The sequence below is a fragment of the Silene latifolia genome, chromosome 2 (assembly GCF_048544455.1).
Source record: "Silene latifolia isolate original U9 population chromosome 2, ASM4854445v1, whole genome shotgun sequence".
Lineage (NCBI taxonomy): Eukaryota > Viridiplantae > Streptophyta > Magnoliopsida > Caryophyllales > Caryophyllaceae > Silene > Silene latifolia.
Window position 1 is genome coordinate 150,489,330 of NC_133527.1, and position 10,645 is coordinate 150,499,974.

The following is a 10,645-nucleotide window of genomic DNA, read 5'->3' on the forward strand; positions in this document are numbered from 1 at the left end:
TCCTAGGTTCAGAAGGAACAATAACTAATTCAGACGTAGAAGGAACATCTTCCTGTATTGTCATATTAGTTTGTGGCTCTTGAACTTCGTCAAGTTCAAATTTTCTCCCACTCTGTCTTCTAGAAACAAACTCTTTTTCTAGAAAGACAGCTTCACGAGCTACAAACACTTTGTTCTCGTTACTATTGTAGAAGTAATATCCACAAGTTTCCTGATGTGACCATAATTAGAGCATATTTAGTCCCCGAATTAGCCTTGTTCCCATGCTTTTTAGTGCATATTTGGGTCATTTATTGTCTTTAGTTCTTTGTTTTGCATATTCTTTGAGGTTTTGTGTCCTTAGTAGGAAAGGAGTGAAAACCTTGCCTTTTCATGGCAAAATGAGACTAAATTGATTGAATCCAATGACCAAGCATCAAGGAGAGACAAGATTAGAGGGCCTTTCTATATATTATAGTAGTTGGGCAATGATGAAGAAAGATCATTGCATCCCCAAGGAAATCCCTAAGGATTTTATGACGAAAAGGGAAGAAAAGAAGAAGAAACAACTCTGAGTAGCAATCCGTGCGGATTGTCCTGAATCCGCCCGTCCTCCACCTTCACAATCCGTGCGTCTTCTACCAAAGACGCCCGGGCAGCAGCTATCAAAAGACACCCGTCTTCTCCCAAAGACGCCGGGGCAGAGACAATAGAATCCGGCCGTCCCGAGCCTAAGACGCACGGATTCCAAGACAGCGCAAATTCGTTTCTTCAAGCTTCAAGAAAGATGCCCATCCTTCAAAAAATACCGGCGTTTCCTTAAGTAGGGACTTAATCGTCATTTAAGCCCTTAGTTAACCCTAATGCATCCACCTAATTTCCACTATAAATACCCCATTAGTCTAATTGGAAGAGCATATTCTTCTTATCAATTCTTAGAGTAGTTAATATCAATCAAATCTCTCTTTAGTTTTGTAATCAACAATTAATCAAGTTTTAATACAAGTTTTATTTCCTTAATCACTCTTTTGTTCATCCTTTATTTTGGGTAATTGAAGATTATTTGGGTTATTATTGGGAGATTGACAACCTCTCAATCAAGCATCAAGTACTTCTTTTATTCTTTGCTTTATTATTGGAATCATTAGTAGGTATAATTCTCTTAATACCTTTTTAATTATTGCTAATTACTTTCATTTGTTCATCATGTTTCACTTTGTTGGTATGATTGACAACCTTGCTAGCATGTTCAACATGATAATGAGTGAGGAGTTCCATAGCTAGGGTTAATGGGTAATTAGGGGAAACCAACATGGGGAATGATTCATGCTTAAATTAATATGCTTTCATGGTTTATTTGCTTGCTTGTTTTAATCTCAACTCATGCACATGTTATGTTTGATGAAATGCAAGCCTATGAATCCTTGCATTTTTTACCCATCACCTACCTTTTCAATGAGACTTGTAAGATATAAACCAACTCGAGTCTCATTAGACCATGCATGTTGTTGAGTAGGGAAGACTAAGTCGACTTGTAGGTGTTGTACAATCTAATCGATTCGGCTCCGGGACCCAAACTTTCCTAGGATTGTAAGATATAACCCAACTCAATCTATCACAACAATAATTGCTTGCTTATAATTTGAAGAGATGTTTGTATGTTCAATTCCCATGAATCCCCTATGACCCCATGATACCCTAGTGCTTTTTATCAATTGTTTACAACCCTTTCAATTCATCTTGCATATTTATTTTCATTGCTATTTAGTTTAGTGACCTTCTACATCAACCCAAATTGTGACACCCCTAAGACACCACTAGTCTCAATAGAAATCTCATTTCAATTCCCGCCCCTTGGGATCCGACCTTTACTTGCCTCTTTACTAATTGTAGAGTTGTTTGTGAAGCTATAAATTGTGTTTTGGTCTAGGTGCTCCTAACGACAAGTTACCGAAAAGATTTAGTCGGACCAAAAATGGCGCCGTTGCCGGGGACGGTGTTATCTTGATTTAGATTTTCTTATATTGTTATTAGTTGTGTCTTTATTTGCCTTGAGTAAGTAAAACTCCTCAAGGTTTGTTCTAATTATTTTCGTGTTGTTTGATATTTTGCATGTCTAGAAGGTCACAAGGTGATTTGTTACCTTTTGATCGTGAAATTGAAAGAACTTTGACAACCAATAGAAGACTTGCTAGGAGAAATTTGAGAGATATTAGTGAGGTTGTAGATATTCAACCAACTATTGAGTTCATCAACCCTTTTGCAAGATATGGTGAGGAGAACCCAACACAAAATACAATACAAAATCAACCCACAATGCCTAAGTTTTCATCAAATTCCGTACCCACCGAGGAGAACCTACCAAATGGTACTCCCACACCACAACATTTGACCGGAAATTTCATTGCTAAATCCACATTTATCCAATTAGTCGAAAGGAGCCAATTTGGGGGGATGCCTAGTGAAGACCCTCACTCTCATATGGAGACCTTTTGTGACTATTGTGATGTGATCTCTCAAACCGGTGTAACTCAAGACCAAATTCGATGGGTCTTATTTCCTTTTTCTCTAATTGGCACCGCGAAACAATGGTTGAAGGCCCTTGATAAGGCCACTCTCGGAATTGATTCTTGGAAGAAGTTGGCTCTAGCTTTCTACAAAAAATTCTACCCACGGGAAAAGACTAACATGCTAAGAGCTCAAATTACGGGTTTTAAGCAAAGGGATGAAGAATCTTTGTATGAAGCTTGGGAGCGGTTCAAAGGAATTTTTCGCTCATGTCCTCACCATGGACTTAGCGAGTGGTTCTTGGTACAACAATTTTGGAACGGTCTATATGAAGATTCAAGGAACATTCTCAACATGGGATCAAATGGAATGTTCACCGAAGTTGATGACAATCAAACTTGGAACAAAATTGAGGAAATGGCGGTCCATAACTCACAATATAGTAGACCTCGCAAGGCTACTAGAGGAGGAAAGCATGAAGTGGACTCCGTTACTCAATTGGGTGCTCAACTTAGTGATCACATTGATAAAATCAACTTGAAGTTTGAAAAAGCTATGGCTAGACTTGAAGAAGCCTCAAAATCACCAAAGCATCATGTTAATGCCATGACGGCATCTTCATCAATTCCAAGTGGGATATGTGAGAATTGTGGAACTTTGGGACATGACTCAAGTGAATGTAGGGGAACAAATGAACAAGTGAATGCTTTCCAAGCATACAAGAGTGGTACCCCTTATTCCAACTATTACAATGAAAACACCAAATTCCATCCAAATCTCTCATACAAAAGCCAAAATGTTCAAAACCCTCAAACAACATACACCCCACCTCCCATGAGAAACCAAAATCAAAGACCCTTTTACAACCAAAACCAAGGTTACCAAAATCAAAATCCATACAATCAACAAAATGACCAAGGTTTTGATGTTCAAAAAGGTGTCCTTCAAATGCAAAAGAATCAACAAGAATTTTTCACTCAAATGCAAAAAGATAGTCAAGCAAAGGAAACCACCATCAACAACATCCTAGCTCACACCAAAATGTTGGAAACCCAATTGACTCAACTAGCATCTTCAAGCTCACAAAGACAAAAGGGGAAATTACCACCTCAAAGTAATCCCCCAAGACATGAAACAGTTAGTGCCATTCACTTGAGAAGTGGTACAAGGTATGAAGCATCGAAGAAGCAAGTTGAGGATGAAGTTGTGGAAGCTAGTGATAAGGAAGAAATTGTGTAAAACTCCAAAGATGGAGAATCATCAAAAGAAGAAATTTCAAAGAAAAATGAAGACAAGGTCCAGGAGAAGGAGCCTATTGTGATTATACTTCCTTTTCCAAGTCGTCAAGCCAAGCCCAAATTTGATGACCAACTTGGAAAATTTATGGAAATTGTGAAGAATTTGGAAGTCTCAATTCCTTTCACGGAATTAATCAATCACGTGCCGGCCTATGCGAAATACATGAAAGACATCCTCACAAAGAAGAAGTCGATCCGGAAGCTTGAGACACTAAAGTGAGTAGTGCAATACTTCAAGGGAGTTCACCTCCAAAACTTAAGGATCCGATAAGCTTCTCAATACCGTGTACCATTGGCGACACCACGATCAACAAAGCCTTATGTGATCTAGGGGCTAGTGTGAGTGTTATGCCGTACTCGGTGAGTAAAAGGTTGGGGATGGGAGAGCTTAAATGCACCAATATCACACTCCAAATGGCCGATAGATCGACGAAGACACCATTAGGGATATGGGAAGATGTTCCCGTACGAATTGGGAAATTTTTCATCCCGGTGGACTTTGTCATGTTGGAGCTTGTGTCCTCCACAAATTAATGTGATAACATTTGTAAATCTCTTACAGGTTCACAAGGGTATACTTCGTATATTTAATCAGTTGATTAACGTTTACCTAATAACGGTTGGCTTGCTAGAAAGTTTGACGTTATTATCATACAGATGGCGGTGATCAACTGGTCCCTAAAGGTCACACCTATAGGATGTGTTTAAGAGATGTGGTTATAGAAATATGATCACATTGATGCCTAATATGACTAAACAGTTAGTCAATGTGTTGATGAGACAATTATTTAATGAAGATTAAATAATATTAGTTGAGACGAATTAGCTGTGAATTCGTAAATTGAATATAATAAGTTATATTTATTTAAATGTATGTAATGTTAGCTTGGACGAATTAATCTGTTAATTCGTAATTAAATTTAATCGGTTATATTTAATATCAACAAGATGAATGTGTCATAGTGGTAATAGTGAGGGTACACAAACCAAGAGGTCATGGGTTCGATCCTCACTAGATGACAATTTAACACATTTTATACATTTTTTGAATAACCAAAATAAGGAAATAATACTCCTTATTTCGGTTATATGAGCCGAAAATAAGGAAGAAAATATCCACCCTATTACTAACCTAATTCACGGTTTAAGTAGGTGAGAGGGAGATTATTTTTAGACCTAATTTTTCTACTCATTCTCTTGCCTCTTCTCATCAGTAAAAACACAAAAAACCTAAATTTTTACAGAAAATTTTAGATCGATTCTAGCATAATCAATAGGGCATATCTCATATCGTCTTGGGTGCAACTGATAGGCGAATATCTATTTTGATATTGTTCTTAGGCCGTATTTTCTAGGACCGAAGGTTATTTCTGAATCCTTTAATTTTGTTTATGTATTTTTATTTTATGACTAGTATCGTCTTCATTAAATTCGTTATAATCCTTAATAATAAGGGAAGTGTACAAATTATTTCCCACAAGTGGTATCAGAGACAAGGCCACGAATTTTAATTTTGATGATTTTCATAAAATTGTTTGTAAACAATAATTAGGGTTTGCGAGAAAAAAATGTAATCGGCTGGATTGTTTTTTGAGCCGTGGAATTTTTTATTTTCGTTTCCGTTACTGTTCACGGATGCACAGTAATTTTTTTTTTTTTAAAAAAAAAGTTCTGTTTTTTTTTTCGGTTTTTGCTGAAAAACCGAGAAAAGATTACGGGCTGTTTTTGTTTCTTTTCAGTTTTACCGAGAAAAGATAAAAAAAAAAATCTGTTTTTTGTTACCGTTTACTGACAGTGTATAAAAAAATCTGTTTTTTTTTTTGGGTTTTGCCGAGACAATAAAAAAAGTAGTCTTGTTTTTGTTTTGTTTTGGCAAATTAATTATTGTGAAGCGGTTCATAATTATAAGATACCTAATTATTTTAAAGCAGTTTAAAATTTTGACGGATTGAATTCATATTACAAGTTTAATGTGAATTAAGATTAAATTTATAGTGATTATTGAGGAATTGTCACTTAATTTGATCAATTAAATAGGTGGTTTGGATAAATTAATCAACATAATTAAAGAATTGTGTCATGTATGTTTAATTTATTTTTAGTTGATGCATTTTAATTTTGTTGAATGAATCGAATGAATGAATTTTATTTACGTATTTATTTTTGCAATCGGTTGTAAATTGTAATACTTAGTGTGGCCTTAGTCAAATTATGTTTTCGTAATGAAGGAAACATGATTTTTTTTATGTAATTATGAGATCCCGAATCTCCTTTATTTTTAGTTTTGGGTTTTGAAATTAGATTGTAATAAATAGGTTTATTATGTAATCTTAAGGGCTTGCCTGGAATCCATGGAATTATTAAGGGGGTAAGTTTTATTGGGCGATAATTACTGGGGAAATTAATTAGTGGGGTAATGAGTTCCTTGATGATATGTTTGGCATAAGAGTAATGATTACTGAGTAGATCTTTTACTCCCTTAATCATTACCCACGGGAGAGGGTGGGTAATGTATTACCCCTTCACAAGGGTAATAATTCCAGGAGGTGAATAATTACCCGCATACCAAACATGAGAAATACACCTCACATATTACTCCCGTATTCATTCCCCTTCTATTACCCTCAATCCAAGCAAGCCCTAATTATTGTAATTTCAAAGAAGACTAAAGATGGAGATTGGAGCTCACTCCCGCTACATGGATCAAGATGGAACATCAAGACAAGCTTCTCGGGTCCAAGGATGGATTCCAAACTTGTATTTAATGTTCATTTTGATAGGATAGGCCACACCAGGACTTTTATTGTTTTTACGTTTTTCATTCTATTGTTTTTCATTCACATGTTAGTTTATGCATCATATTCCGCCTAAAACCAAACCACCTACTACTAAAATGCATGAAAATTGACTCATATAGGTTGTATGTTAGTTTTCATGGACATACAGATGTCACACACTTGTTAAGCCATCGCCTTAGTTTATTCATTCTCGCATGCTAGATATTAGTTCACTTAAAATGAATTAAAATAAAGTTGATGGGATCTTCCTCTAAAATGGAAATTGAGATTAGTCTTTATAAGGGCAAACAACTATGAATCCCTTCTTCGTCGGTAGGCATAATATGACCCCTTCTACGTTGGGTAAGTAGTTGTGTTGACTTAGTTTACCTAAACATCATAGTCCGAAGAGTTTCTCGTGATTATGATGGACTAAAGATAGAATTTACAGAAATTTATCGACCAAGAATTCTAACGGTAGAATTAGCTAAAAGGTTAGCTTATCAATTTACAGAGAATTGAGTTTTGGGATCATTTATATAATTCTTGAGGGAGGTCAATTGTATAAATGTCTTGAGTCTTCGCGTTATGACAATAATTCATTAGACTTAAAATCAAAACGATGCACATGCTTATTATTTTTATTCTTCTTTCACAGTGTAGAACACGATTATTTTTGATAATACTGTTACAACAAATGGCTGGAAATAATGCAATCCCAATGCCTAGTGCCACACTTGATCGCGCATCCTGGCTGAAAATATTCATGGACCAGATGAATCAGTTCACACGTCTGAAAAATGACGGGTCCAACTTTGCGGACTGGGAGGCGGCACTACGGAATGCTGCCATTGCTGACGGTAAGCTCAAGTACTTAACTGAGCCAATACCGGTCAACCCAGGCCCCAATGCAGGAGTCAACGAGTCACTCGCTTATAGTTATTTCGTTATGGAAGCGGGTGCAATAAAGAACGTACTCATCTTTGCAATGGAAACCAATTTGCAGAGACGCTTCATTGCCTAAAGTGCAAACAAGATTTTCACTACGCTCACTAACGAGTTCTCAAAAGCACCAAGAATCGTTACATATGAGCATACCTGTCGCTTCTTTGATGCGAAACTCCAGCAGGGCCAACCGGTTAGCCCACACATTCTTCACATGATTGAGAATGTCGAGAATCTGGAGGCACTGAATTGTAAAATAAGTGAGAGCATTGTCATTGACCGAATGCTTCATTCTCTTCACGATGGTTTTGCCCTTTTCAGGGCGAACTATTACATGAATAACTTGAAAAAGAGTCCTTATGAGCTACACTCCCTTCTCGTACAGACCGAGAAGGATATGAAATTGAGTGGGAGCATGAAGCAGGATGTTCTCACGATTTACAACAAGGGTAAAGGTAAGGGCAAGGCTCATGGCAACCTAGCTGTAGGTAAGAGCAAGGGTGGTGACATAGAGTGCCACCTTTTTTACAAGACTAGACATTGGAGGAGGAACTGTCCCGTCTACCGTGAGGACATCAAAGCAGGCCGCGTCGTTCCTGTTGGTATGTCATCTTATATTCATATGATTGAGATTAACCATGCAAGTTTGAACTTGGGTACTAGATCTTGGTTGTGGTTCTCATCTCTGTGTAATCATTTGCGGGGCCTAAAGAACATCATACCTCTCGAAAAAGGTGATGTGGACTTGCGAGTCGGGAATGGAGCACGAGTTTTTCTTTGTCTCGAAGGGAACATATGTAATCCAACTCCCTAGTGGTTTTGAGTTATTTTTAAATAACTGTTACTATGTACCCAGTTTGTCTAAGAGCATTATTTCTGTTTCTGTACTTCCTATAGACGGTTTTGCATTTTCAATAAAGTATAATAGCTGTATTTTCTCTTTCAATGAAATGATTTATGGCAAAGCAGTTTCCATGAATGGAATTTATATCTTAGACCAAACCACAGAACTATTACACGTGAATAATAATAAAATAAAGATTGGTGACAAAGATCAAACGTATCTATGGCAATGTCGAATGGGACACATAAATGAGAAACGCGTGAAGAAACTCGTCGATAATGGGAATATTCCCGCATTCGATTTTTCTACATATGGCAAGTGTGAATCATGTCTTATTGGCAAGATGACTCGAATCTCCTTCAAAGGTGTTGGAATTCGCGCTAGTGACCTATTAGGACTCATACATATTGATGTTTGTGGACCTATGTCAATTACCGCTAGAGATGGCTATAGATATTTTATCACTTTCACGGACGATTTAAGTAGATACGGATATGTCTACTTAATGAAGCATAAAAGTGAGTCCTTTAAGAAATTCAAGGAATACCAGAACAGGGTACAAAACCAACTGGGTAGAAAGGTTAAAGCACTCCGTTCAGATCGGGGTGGCGAATATCTTTCAAATGAGTTTGATCAACACCTGAAAGACTGTGGAATCGTTTTGCAGTTAACTCCCCAGGAACACCTCAATTGAATGGTGTGTCCGAACGGAGAAATCGAACCTTACTTGATATGGTTCGATCCATGATGAGTCACACGATAGTGCCTGATTCATTATGGGGTTTTGCTCTTTCGTCAGCTGCTCTTATACTTAACCGAAGTTCGTCTAAAGCTGTCGACAAGACTCCATATGAAATGTGGAAGGGAACGGTCCCTAACTTGTCCTTTATTCGGGTTTGGGGTTACGAGGCTTATGTCAAGTGGAGACACGAGGATAAGCTCGGCCCGCGATCTGCCAAGACATACTTTATAGGTTTTCCAAAAGGAACATTTGGTCATTACTTCTATTCGTCTACCGAACATCGAGTTTTTGTTGCGGCTAGTGCGACGTTCTCAGAGAAAGAATTTCTCGAGAACAAGACTAGTAATAGAACCTTCGAGTTGTCGGAGATTCCAGAACCAACAACTGAGGAACGGATGGAGGAAGTTGTTCCTCCAACTGATGATACGGTTAATATTCCCGAGGAACCTAGGAGGTCGGGTAGAGTGTCTCATCCTCCGGACAGATACATTGGTATGGTCGAGGAGAATGACGTTTTACTCCTAGAGAGTAATGAACCCGTCACCTATAAAGGTGCTATGACCTGTTCCGACTCAAAGCTATGGCTCGAAGCCATGCAATCCGAGATGGACTCCATGTATGAGAATAACGTATGAGATCTAGTTGATTTACCTAATAAGGTAAAATCTCTATAGTGCAAATGGCTTTACAAGATAAAGCGTTCTGTAGACGCGCAACCAGATACCTATAAGGCACGACTTGTGGCAAAAGGTTTCACTCAAGTGCACGAACTGCATTAAGATGAGATTTTTGCAGCTATAGTCATGCTACGTTCCATTCGGATAATCTTAGCGATAGCCGCATTTCATGATTATGAAATTTGGCAAATGGATGTGAAAACCGCCTTCTTAAACGGTTATTTTGAGGAAGAGTTGTACATGGTGCAACCCGAAAGTTTCATAGATCCAAAACATCCTAAGAAAGTATGCAAGCTTAAGCGTTCTATTTATGGACTTAAACAAGCTTCTCGGAGTTGGAATCATCGTTTCGACCAGGTGATAAAAGAGTATGGTTTCACTTGATCGGTCGAGGAACCATACTTATATATCAAGTCGAGTGGGAGCAATATTGTTTTCTTGATATTGTATGTCGATGACATACTCTTGACTGGGAATGACATTCCTCTCCTATCTTCTGTTAAAGAATGGTTGAAGAACCATTTCCAGATGAAAGATCTGGGTGAGGCACAGCGCATTTTGGGAATCCGTATCTACCGAGATAGATCACGACGGATGTTATCACTTAGTCAGGAGTCTTATTTGGATAAGATTCTTGAGAAGTTCAGCATGACCAACTCCAAGAAGGGAAACCTTCCAATGACGACTGGGATGCAGTTGAGTAAGTCTCAGTCACCCACGACGCCTAAAGGGATTGAGCGCATGAGTCGTGTTCCTTATGCATCTGCAATAGGATTGATCATGTATACCATGATATGCACACGTCCAGACGTGGCATATGCATTGAGTATGACGAGTCGGTACCAAAAGACTCCAGGTGAAACACACTGGATAGC

At 37.9% G+C, this 10,645-nt stretch overlaps 1 non-coding gene across 1 annotated transcript; it reads right to left on the bottom strand.

The window, feature by feature from the left end:
- Positions 1-2,667: 2,667 nt before the first annotated feature.
- Positions 2,668-2,774, bottom strand: LOC141645585 (small nucleolar RNA R71). Its single transcript, XR_012545063.1, has one exon. It is a non-coding gene; the product is annotated as a small nucleolar RNA R71 (small nucleolar RNA).
- Between the last annotated feature and the right edge of the window lie 7,871 nt (positions 2,775-10,645).